The 12,175-nt window shown below is 43.1% G+C and overlaps 1 protein-coding gene across 7 annotated transcripts in view; it reads left to right on the top strand.

Annotated features, from left to right (window-relative positions):
• Positions 1–5,392: 5,392 nt before the first annotated feature.
• KIAA0319 (KIAA0319 ortholog) overlaps positions 5,393–12,175 on the top strand; it is a 61,640-nt gene continuing 54,857 nt past the window's right edge. For 6 of the 7 annotated variants that reach the window (XM_075083877.1, XM_075083879.1, XM_075083880.1 and 3 more), the window contains exon 1: positions 5,393–5,573. The gene's annotated coding sequence lies outside the window, so the exon portion shown is untranslated. Of the gene's footprint in view, positions 5,588–12,175 lie in introns of all 7 variants that reach the window. The other variant, XM_075083878.1, reaches the window with a different exon arrangement.

Below are 12,175 nucleotides of genomic sequence, written 5' to 3' on the forward strand. Positions count from 1 at the left end.
TTGCCTCTTGCACTGATGTAAAAGGTAAAATAGCTGCTGAATATGGCAACTAAAGCTTGTAAGAAAACATCATAAATATTCAAAGGGATAGAAACAGCAAAGTAAAACCAAGCAAAACACTTCTGGGGCTACAACTTACAATTTGTTTTCTTTTCCTGATTCAGTGATATGATAATATGGCATCTATACATCCCAAGGAAAAACATGGGAATGTAAGAAAATGCAGCAATTCTTTCCTATTGATAATCAATTACAACAATGGACCTTGAGGAAATCCTGTACTGTCAGAAGCATTATTTTATTACTACCTTGATTTCAGATATCAAGAGAAGCAATTTCTTCTGAGGACCCAGGCAAAGCTTTAAACACTTCTATATCAAAATAGCTTTAAATTACTAAAAGAGAAGAGATATACATAGAACAAAATAAGGAAATGTTAAACGTCTGTAGAGGTAAATAATAAATACATGGATTAAAAAAAAAAGAGGCAAAATCACAGTAACAGCAGAAAATCATGTTATCATGATTAACAGTATACACCTAAAGAGCATTTATGCTCTTAACTATAGGGAGTAATCTGAAACCGTGACTAATAAAAATTTGTTTTACAAAGAGAAGGTACATGTAAGATTAAAGCTATAAATATCACATAACATATAAAGGTTTGGAAGTCAATTTGATACAAAGAGGACATATCCAAAACTACTAGATCACAATACAAACATGATTACCAGTATTATGGCAACACCTGCAAAAACATAACTATTGTTATGGTTGGTGTACAAAGTAAAAGTCCTTGCCCTGTAGATCTTAACTGAGAAGTTAAAACACTACGGAGTGGAAACAGTCAACAACGAGAGAATAAGGATGATCATAATTACACAGAAACAGCTGCGAGTTTTGATGAGTAAGTGGCATGATTTTCAGCTCTATCAGGTCCATGGGATTTGAAAATCTCCATAAAGGTCATGTTATCACTTCTTTGTATTTTGGTGTGTTTTTACCCAGTGGCAGGCAATCCAATACAAAATCCTACAGAAGACACAGTGCATGCAGGTGCTGTCTTGAAACACCTACTGCAGGTAAACCCCAAGCAGGGGTTACAGAGTGACTCCACTTAACTTCATTAGGGCAAAGGTTTCCAGGTTTTGTGTTCACTAAGAGTACAAAAAAGACTAATTAATAAAGATTCATAAACAGCATCTTTTTATTTCTTGGATACGAGGCATATTGTGGAAAAACAGCTCAGAGAAAACCGTACCCCAGCGACAGAGAAGCCATCAGTGCAATGCTGCCATTTCAATAACAGCTGAGAAAACAGGAGGATTAAATGGGAGATGCAGTAGGCAGAAACGTTGCTAAATTACAAGTGAAATTAAAGTAATAGTGTATCTGCAACAACCCACACTAAAATCACTAGTGTATCATTATTTATGGATTCATGCATACATGACAAGAAATGGACCTACTACCATAAAGAAATATTGTAAAACTACAGTTTTGATTAAGGGTAAAAGTATACATCTGCCTCAATTAAAGATATCATACTTCAATGAAAGAAAGAAGGAAAGGATTATACCACGTCGCTCTAACCTTTTGCACTCTTACTAGATTTCCTGATACTGTCACTGGTGGGACAGAGAAGCTAATAAAAACCTACTTAGACATCATTTGTCGAGGCAGAAGCTTTACCTGGACTGGCAGTAGAAATAACATATAAGGACAACTGACAATATGGCCAAGAAGGGTAACTCACCCAATTGTGGCTTTCAAAAATTCTCACAATTATTGAAGAATCAGAAAAAAATCTCAGATTCCTTGAAGGTGAATATGACATCTTTTTTAGCGTTGGTAGACACTCCCTTGAACTGAAACAGATCAAGTTTTTTTACCTATTTAAGATGGGAGGTGGGGAAAGGCTATTTTTGGAACAGCACAATACAATCTAACAAAGGTGAAGTATTGGTAACCTAAGCAGCATATCTACTACCTCTTTCTTTTGGAATAGATGTCACATGGAAAACTTCAAAGCAGCTGGTTTAGCAAACAAGGCGAAAGGGGAAGGAGTGACTGGGAGGGCTTTGCCAGCCCCTTTCACATGCTGCAGTAATGTTATGCCTCAGGCCAGGGTTTCCCTGCCACTGCCATGGCACCAAGCTGCTCAGAAGGCCATTTGGTGGTGATGGGCAGTGCGTGTCAGAGGCAGGCTCCAAAATGCCCCTGGATATCTGGCAGTGAGTTAGTTGTCCAGAGTGATGACAGCTTCACAAGGCTTTTGTCTGATCAAATGAATGCACTTACTGTGGGAAGACAGCTGGAGGTAACCAGATCAACATTTACCTAGAAGGCTGCATTTTATATTTTTCATGATTTTCAGATAGCATTACAGCACGCTGAGCCTATTATTTCATGAGGGTTAAGCCTATTAGTTCATCAGTGATATGAAAGGCAAGAATTGGCTCAGCAAGAAAATGCCATCTTCACCTCAGTCACCTGCAGGAAACCTGCTTTCTCAGTCTGTTCCGCCATTTCAGAGCGTTCCTGGTGTTTGCAGACTGTGGATAGGCACCAGGTGCTCCTGCTGGGTTTCTTGAATGGGAGTGGTTTGCTCTGATGCCCTTGCATTTGCACAGGACTTAGCTGTGTCTTGTTCATTCAATGGAGGAGACAATCGGTGTGCACAAAAGTCAAGGGCACTGGATCAGCTACTGCGCAGAGAAAGCAAACAGAGGGCCAGCTACTGCTCTCATCCTTTTCCCCCTGCTTTCACCAAGATGGCGGGAGGTACCTCCTGACAGGACATGCAGAGGACTTGTCTCCCTAAGCCTGTGCTGTGCAAAGGAGCCTTTTGCACAGATCATTGAAAAAGCGCTAGCATTGAGTATACAAGTGAATAATCTTTCCTGCAGAAGAAATTAAAAAAAATGTGCCACTGTATCTGGTGCTTTTATGGTCACTAAAATTAGGATCACACAGCCATGCGAAGCATTGGAGGACAATCCTCTTCCCCCAGTGGGTCGGTAAATCAGCCTTCAGTGCTGGCAGGAAGGCTGCAAGGCATGAGAAATGGGGCTGCCTCACAAAGGAAAGACAGCCAGGCTTCCTTTCTCTGCACACACTTTCTCTTCCAAGTCAAGTAGCCTTGGTCAACATTGGAAAAAATCCAGCAGTTTTCTCCTTGATCCTTTTGTGTTGCTATTAGAATAATTCTTAGGAAATTGCACGATCCTTTTCACTTCAAATAAGCAGATTTCAGTCTCCAAAAGCTGGCTGAAATGGCCAACACATGGGAATAACAGAAAGTGAGGAATCAAAATTGAAAAAAGAAAGAATTAAAAAATGTCAACAGACAATTCCTTTAGGCTCCTTCATATATACTCACAAGCAATCTACTATTACAGTTCAGAAATTTAATTCTGTGCTTTAGAGAGCAAGCGCATGAGTTATGAGCTCCTCATACCAAGGAAGATTAGAGTAGCTTCAGGAAATGTCATAGAGACTATTGTTAAAAACAGTTGGTAAGGTGGGAAATGGAAGAGGAGGTAAACACAGTTGTATGCTCAAGAGATTACATTTTTACACCTTTAGAGTACTTTTGTTTCGATCACCTTGTAGCACCTGCAAAATATCATTTACCCCAACTCAAGCGTTAGCAATTCATTAAAGACTAAACAGAACTTGGCAATACACTAGCATCACTAGCAGGTGGAACAGAGAATTTGGGACCTTGACAGGCTGGTGCAAATCAGCATGAAACCTTTGAAATTAAAGTTTGAAATTTGCAGCCCTTTGTGTTCTATTTCACTTAAAAATGAAATTGCTTGCTTAAAATGTTGCTGAGATGGACAAACTTAAAACCACTTCTCTATGGCACATGGACTTTGGTGTCAAGTAGAAAAATGCCTCTTTCGAAATGGAAATAGGCCAATTATTTTGCAGTGCAATTGTAAAAATCAAAGAAACCAAAAAAACATTTCTGCATGCTCTGACTGCAAACATGCCAGAGTCTCTCAGCAGAAAATGTGAATGAGGCAAGAAATAGGATAGAGCAAAATGAAAGACACAGAAACAGAATACTTTATTGAAAAGCTGTGTTGAATAAGCTGTAGGTACTCTTACAGAGGCTTCAGAGATACTTGTCATTAGGATGAGGGGCTTTGCCAGCTCAGCAGCACCAGGTCCCTGGCCCAATGTTTTTCAGAAAATTGGAAAGGTAATAATCAGAAGTAAGGCAGAAAAAGGACACGTAGACCGGGAGGCTTGCCCCAGCACAGCTCGTGCCAGACAGGTGCTGGCCTCCTGCTGTAGTCCCTGTGCAGCCAGTCACTCCAGAAAGTCCCTGCCGGGAGCGAGTGCCCCCAGAACGTTACACGTGGACACAGAGCAGTCAAAAGCCATGCAGGTGGCAAAGGTCTGGAGACCTTCATGCAGCATGATGATACAAAGGTGGTGGGATCCCACCTTCAAGGATATTTCACAGGCCAAGAGGAATACTGCAGTTGCCTTTTGAGCACAGCTGTGCAAAGCTGCATGGCACTGAGGGTTTGTCCACCTTCTCAGGAAAAGCTTGTTGGTTCAACACCTTAAGAACTCTGCTGAAGATCTTAGAATCGTAGAATCATTGAGGTTGGAAAAGACCTCTAAAATCATCAAGTCCAACTGTCAACCCAACACCACCATGCCTCTTAAACCATGTCTATATGGTTTTTGAATGCCTCCACCACTGCTCTGGGCAGCCTGTTCCGGGGCCTGACAACTCTTTCAGTACAGCATTTTTTCCTAATATCCAACCTAAACCTCCCCTGACGCAGCTTGAGGCCATTTCCTCTCATCCTATCACTAGTAACTTGTGAGAAGAGACCAACGCCCACATCTGTAAGACCTGGGAGCCTTTTGCTACTTTATCTCCACAAGCAGCACCGAGGTAGAGTCAACGGAAAGGTAAACCCCTGCGGAAGGTAACCCGGCTCCTCTGCAGCTGGACCCCGCTGCCTAGGGCGGCAGTGGCCGGCGGGGCGGACGGCAACGGGAGCGTGACCGATGCACCAGGGTCGCCACTTCGTGCTCGCAGCCCTGCCGGGGGGCGGCGACATTTGCTGCCCCCCGCGCCCGGCCTCTCTCCCGCGCCCCCTCCTCAAGATGGAGGCGCGGCGCCTCCTCGCCTCGCGTGCCGCTGGGAAGCGCCCCGCGCTCCCTCTTGGGATGGAGTCGGACGAACCCCGGCGTCCCCGCCTGGGGGCCGCTTCCCACCCCTCTTCTCCCTTCCCAGAGGGTCGCTAGCAGTGCCCGCAGGTGCGGCTCCGTTTCGCCGCGGGGCGGTGCGTCTTGGGGAGGGGGTGTCTCCGGGCAGTGATGCTGCGCGGACGGCGGCGGCCGCCTCCGGGCGGTGGGCGGAGGGACGGTGCCTGCTACTGAGTCAGCAGTGGTGAGGAAGCGGGCGGCACCCCGCCGCCCGGCCCGGCCCCGCCGAGCGGCCCCGGCTCCCCAGCAGCGCCCCGGCTCCCGGCGCCGAGCGCCGGCGGGAGAAAGGGGCCGTGGGGGCCTCGCCGGCTCCTGCCCTCTGCCACCGCCAGGTAGGCTTGCCGAGGTGCGGCCGCAGGTGCCGGCGCGGGTGGGGAAGGGGTGGAAAAGGGAGCCGGCGCTGCCCAGCTCCCCGCTTGGGGGCCGGTGACTGACTGCCCCAGCCGAGCGCCAGGCAGCTGTCCCCGGCGAGGCGCCGGGGTCCGCGGGGAGGCGCCGCCCGGAGCCGCCCCGCAGGCGGGAGCGCTCCCGGCGTGAGGGGCTCCCGGGGAAGGAGCGCTCCGGCGCGGCTGGGAGCGTCGTGCTGAAACGCTAACGGGACAGCGGTGGCGGTGAGCCTGCCTTCGGGGGGTTCTTCCCTCCATCCCCCCCTCCCTCCATCCCCCGTCTGTGTGGGGCAAAACGGGTGTTGTCTGCGTGTGCAACCTGTTAGGCCGGGAGCGTGGGGAGAAACAGCACTGGGCTGCCTTGGGGGAATGTGTATATGTTTTGGTATTTAATTTGCAGATAAATTTATTTTTATATATTTATTATAAATATTTATATATTTATATATAAAATGTATACATTTATGCGTGAAGAATCAAACAGTTTTGATGGGATGTTTCCTAAGTGTGCATGTGTATTTAACTATACCTGATCTGAACTCAGAAATCAGGCAGCTCTGTGCTGTCCTCTTGGCATGCCCTCTTGGATATTTATATATCCGAAGAATGTAATAATATTACTTTTGCCAGGTTGTCAGAAGACTGGAGAGCAAAGTGTATGTTTGTTACAGCCTAAATATGTATTTAGCACCATACTCACCAGTCACATATAATATGTAGTGTGTGAAATGCTTTGTCAGATTGCATTCTGAGCAGTAGAGCAGAGCTTAGCAGAAAATACAATGTGTGACTTTCATATCGCAGCAGTTTTGGGCGCTATACAAAAACAGAAGACAGTTCTACCTTTCCCCTGATCCCCTTCAGGAGCATATCACAGATAACCTATGAATAGTCAGATAGTTGAGGGAACAAAATGAAGCACAAACTGTTTTGTCCTCTGCTCCTCCCTATCTGTTTTTGCTGTAGCGATACTCTCGTGTTCCTCCTGCTGAGTGCATGACAAGATAGTGGAGTTGATATAGGACATACTGGCATTTAAATTCTTTGGGGTAGGCTTTGTATCTGCCTTTGCCTTTACAATATTTTTTTAGTAGGAGACTGAACCTCAGCCATGCAACTCTAATAGATGTTTGTTTTGTTTAATTATCCACTCCTCGTGTTTGGCAAGGTTGACTGTTGCAGTTGATATTTCACAATTAGGTATTGTCTTGAGCCAAATCTGAATGGTTAAAAACCTGGTGCAATACAAAGTTAAGAGGTGATACTGTCCATACTCATTTTGGTAGCTGATATGGTGCGGGTTGAGCTGCTCAGCATGTTACACATCAAATTGTGCGTGTGAACGGTGCAGGTAAGGTGAGAGTGTATGTGCGCAAGCTTCGTGGACCGATGCTTTTTCCTGAAGCCACAAGGCAATGGACAATGTAGCGTAGCCTGGATTTTTACATTATTGAAGGTAACTGGAGTTATGGTTGTGGTCTGTGGAGGAGGCTGTGTTCTGGGGATGCTTGCCCAGTTTAGTCTTTCCCCACGTTTTCTTTCAGGGGAGTACTGTGATGGAGGGATAGAGGTGCACTTCTGTAACACTTCTGAGATCTTCAAGTTCCACAGAAAACACATGGAAGTATGAATCTGTTACATCATCACGAGTTGCCCATCAGTGAGCTGCAATTCTATCAATTCTAATGAGCTGCATGGAGCGAAGAAGCTTTTGTGACCTGGAGATGCTGTAGTTTAGTTCAGCTTTGCGTACAGCTGACCTCTCACCGTGTTGGTTTTGGATGCTGTCTGAGCAGGCTGCTGATTTCAATGGTGTGAAGATGGGGGAGTTTTCATGGGCAGGTTCTGAACCTGCTAGTAAAATATCCATCAGGAATGCTTTAAAACAGTTGATTCCCTCCCCTCCCCATGTGCACAGACATGGTGTCTTTTCAGGTAGACCCCTTCAGACCCTTTCCAGCTGTACCTTCTGTGATGTTGAATAAAGTAGGCTTGCTGTGGGCTTCTTCACATATTGGTTGTATGGATTTGCTTCTAGATCTTTCATTTAAGAAAGCATATGGTGATGCTTTATGTTTGCTAGTTTTGATAGTGGCCTAAATGTATATCCTTAATAGGAAATTGGCAGTTAAAGGAGGAATTGTTATTCAGTACTGTATATCCAAGCATTCTCCAGTTTCAGTGCTGTAGAGGAAACAGAACCACTGTAATGGCTATTGTACCCATGGGGAGAAATTCTTCCTACTTGCAGGCAGTTAGCTTTCAATTTCTGTCACAAAGTGTCTTTGTGTACAAATTTATAATCTAATTTAACTGCAGATATAGTTGCTTTTCCATTTAAGTACCTAATCTCTTTCTGAATGGTGCCAGGGTATTTTTCAGGGTGGTGGGACTTTGTACTGAGCAGATAGGAATTCAGTCAGTCCAGTTGGAGGCAATATGAATGTGGTTAGCCTGACGCCAGTTTTCAGCTAGTTAACCTTGATGAAGGAAGGGGCAGTTTAGTGGTTGTTTCCTGTCCTTGATATATCTGTCCTCTGTACAGTTTAACTCTTGCATGTTACAAGGAGTTCCGCTGGTTAAATATAGATGGATTTTAAATAAAATGTGCTCAGTCATCCAAGGGGGGCTCCAGAGGTTTGTATTTTAGGGGAGTGTGTGTGTACACGTGTGCTTTATCTGCTTATAATAAGCAAATAGTTTTCTGAACAGCAGAGTTAATGAAGATTTCTGTGAATTTGTGTCTTGAGGTCAAACAAAGATTTTTCCATTGTCTTTGCATGTGTGTCTACATTTTTTTCCACGTAGTCCCCATTTTCCACAGACTGCACTAATGGTGTGATGTGTGGGCTACCATTTTCAGTTACGGAAATTGGATTCTGTATTTTTTGGGGGTGGGCGTGTAGAAGTTCGAATTGCAGTTTTGCCTTTGCTGTCTTGGCTGTTTTTACAGAAGCGATAGGAACTTAATTAACTGCTGGTAATCTGTTCTTCCCTGATTGAAATCAGTAAGTGACTTAAAGGGTGTTGTAAGTAAAGAAAGGGATCTATTTACATAGTGGTCAGGTAAGCTTTTTTTCTGCAGGAGACCAGGCTAATAATGGAAGCAAAACTTGGCATGGTGATGTGGGTGAAAAGACTTCCCCCCTGCTGCCCCCACCCCCTTCTTAGCCAAGAAAATCTACTCATTTCTCTGCTTTTATATCAGCACACAAGACTTCAAGTTGAGAAATGGATGTATAGCATCCAACTGCATTAAGAGTCTCTTCTTGAAGGTGATAAATAGCAAGACAGAAATGGAGAGAGTCTTTACGTACTTTGCTTGCAAGATTTTGGCTTTTCTGGCTACCTACTGTCGTACCCACACCATCTTATGCAAGCTTTTTTCCTGCAGTGCCTGTGACTGTATCTCAGGCAGTGCCTGGGTGTTCAATACTCTAATCTCAAAATGGTCAATTAGCTTTGTTGACATTAGTACTTACATTGCTTGAGCTAGTCTCTGACAATCAATCTGTGAACAGCCCTTGAAGGCTACAATAAATTAGTTGCACTTATGTAATTTCTAAGTCTGGTTTTATAACACCATAGTCTTTTAATACAAAAATATTACCTAAAATCTTAGCACATCTATTTGACTTCAAGTGGCAGACTGTTGTTTCTTCTACTCTATGGTCTGCCATTAATTAATAACGGTAATATCAATCACCTGAAGACCATAAAACAGAAAGCTTGCTTTTCAGTCAAGTGTGTTCCAGAGAACTTTTGCAGTAAAACTTAAATTTTAATGTTGTAGTTTTGCATCATCTTCCTCCACAATGTATGCATTGTGGGTACTGTTACTGCTATAATGTCAAAGTAAAATCTAGTAGTTGATTTAATTGCAAGAATTCAAATTGCACTGGACAATAAATAACATAAAAGCCTTTGCTGCCCTTTCTGTAGCAGGTATTGCTTTGCCTAAAGTTGTAAACTTCTGTTGTTTCAAGACAACCTCACATTTTATGTGGCAGCTGGCCTCAACGTTTTGGAGATAGCGAGTGTCTGCAGTTTCTTTTGAACTGTGAACATGTCTATTTTCAGCACTCCTGAGATCAGTGTCCAGGCTTCCTGCATATTTACAAACTTGGGACCTCTGGATGTTCAAATATTAGCTTTGATGCTTAGGTAGAGATCAAGTTACAAGAAGAGTTTATTTTTTTTTAAGTATTATTTATTAAATAGCAGTATTAACAATTGCAAGGGTTCAAGTATCATAAAGATGGTCTCCCAAATCCTGACACTGACTTGAGTGGGGTCATTACTTTGTCCCATTAAGAAAAAGAAGAAAAAACCACAAAACGAGTACTTAAGTCTTGACAGTCTGTGAAAGACTGGATCTTACGGGTTCAAATTGTAGGGCTTTCTCTGTACCAACGAGAGAATGTTTTTTCCTACTGATGGTTGAGACTTTTTCAAGAATTACTATAGTTCAGGAAATGGTACTTAAGGAAAAATTGTCAAAATACTAAGAACTGCAGTACAACAATGATGATTTGAATCCATTAATAGTTCCTTTTTATTTTTGAGGGCTTGTAGTTTAAGTGGAGAAAAAAATACTCTTTCAACCCAGTGTTACAGCAAAGCTTTTGTTGTAGTGTTAGTATAGTCATCTTTGACCTTGAACAAGTGCACAATAAACAAGTGCACAGAACACAAGAATTTGTGATCCAGCTTTAGCTATGTATCTTTCTTCTAACTCTCCTTAGAACTTACTCAAGTTTCTCCAGAAGTATCAGCCCTCACCTGCAAGTTATACTTCTGCTGCAAAAGGATGTCTTTGTATCTAGTCGGAGCCTGCTGTTCGGTGCAGCCTGCTGTGTTTATTGCTTTCTGTCATGACACTCGAACTAGGGAGTGGATTGAGACCACACAACTTTGTCACACAGGCCTTCAGTCAGCTGTCAGACAGTAACAACTTAGCTCTGCAAGCTTGAAACAGATTCGTACCACCTTTTCTGCGTGTGTATGTCTCCTTTTTCCAGGCATTCTGCTAAATCTCTCTTTTCCATCCAAAGGTCAAAACTGGTATTATGTACACCCATTGGATAGTTCATTTCTGTGGTCTGTTTTCCTGTTGTAAAAATAGTTAAATACTGGAAGAGGGTAGGTAGAGAAATTCTGAAATACCCTTCATGGGATGCTTAGGACAGGTTAGATAAAAATGCAGAGGAGGATGTACGGATGATTTGTCTTGCCTCTAGGCCGTGGAAAGGACAAGATACCTTCAAGCTCTCCCTTTCCAGGTCTCACATCATTTTCACTGCAGGCTACATATTTTGTGATAGCAGAGAGAATTGTAAGTGAGGCCATGTTCTTGTGAAAATGGAAAACATACGGAAACCAGAGTATGTTGTCCAATAGGTTGCCTCTCTTCTGAGGGGAGATATTTTAATATCTCTGGCCTGTCAGCGGCACATGCAGGGCTCTCGGATGTCTAACGATCTCACTCTATGGAACTAACTCTTACTGAGGTTAGTGTTTGATTAGCGGGTACCCCCTCCCTGCTGGTTGGACTGACCTGAGGGCTATACAAATGTCTGTATTGCAAACTAAGTGGTAACAAACCTGAGTTATTCTGACCTTTTTCCACTTACTGTTGTATGCCGTAATATGATGTAAATCCTGACACTAATAATAATTTTTTAATTTCTCAGCAGAGCAGTTCCACCATTCATTGGTTTTCTTTAAATTTATTTTTTCTTCCCTGCAAATAATTCTTGACACCATATACCTCTGTTAAGTGTCCTTTAGGATTTCCACTGTTTGCTCTCACCACAGCAGTTGTAATAAAGGCTACTTAAATCTGGTAGAATAAAATTACTCCTTCCATGAAGCACTGGTGTTTTGTTTTTATTTATCCAGTTGGTGTCACTTAGCTGTTGAGAGAGCTGTGGTTGCCAGTGGATCCAGTGGAGCATGTAGTCCATCCAGTATAACACACTTTGTTTTATCACCATTAACTTGCTGTTCGTGCCCTGAATTTGACTGAGGAAATTGATTTAGAGTTGAGACTTAATGCCAATATAATGTCAGCCTTCAACAAGACCTGTGGGAGCCCCTCTGAATAAAGTAGAGATGTTAGCAATTATAGCTATATCCTGTAGCTGCAATAACTTTCCATCAGTAGTCATGGTTTTGTTTTCAAGTATAAGTACCTATTGTTAGAAAATTGTGTGAGAGGGGAAGGTGACTTTGCACAGGTCATAAGCATTGATGACTGTGATATCTTCCACATCAGCCAAAGGGCTTGAAAATCATCCCCTTTATTTAGATGCATAACCCGTGGCTGTTTCGGTGTGTGTTCATACAGTACCTGTTAACATTAGGACATGTGCAGGTACTAGGAATTCTGAGTTTTGCCCTGTGTTATTAGGAACAAATGCTGCTGTTGTGAAGTTCTAATTTTCTTTCTTCTGCAGTATTAATACAATGTTAATACTCAGCTATTAACTAACTGGCTCAGGTATTAATGCAGGTACAATAGCTGATGAAATAACTAATTTGAATTC

This window comes from Phalacrocorax aristotelis, chromosome 2 (genome assembly GCF_949628215.1).
Source record: "Phalacrocorax aristotelis chromosome 2, bGulAri2.1, whole genome shotgun sequence".
Classification (NCBI taxonomy): domain Eukaryota; kingdom Metazoa; phylum Chordata; class Aves; order Suliformes; family Phalacrocoracidae; genus Phalacrocorax; species Phalacrocorax aristotelis.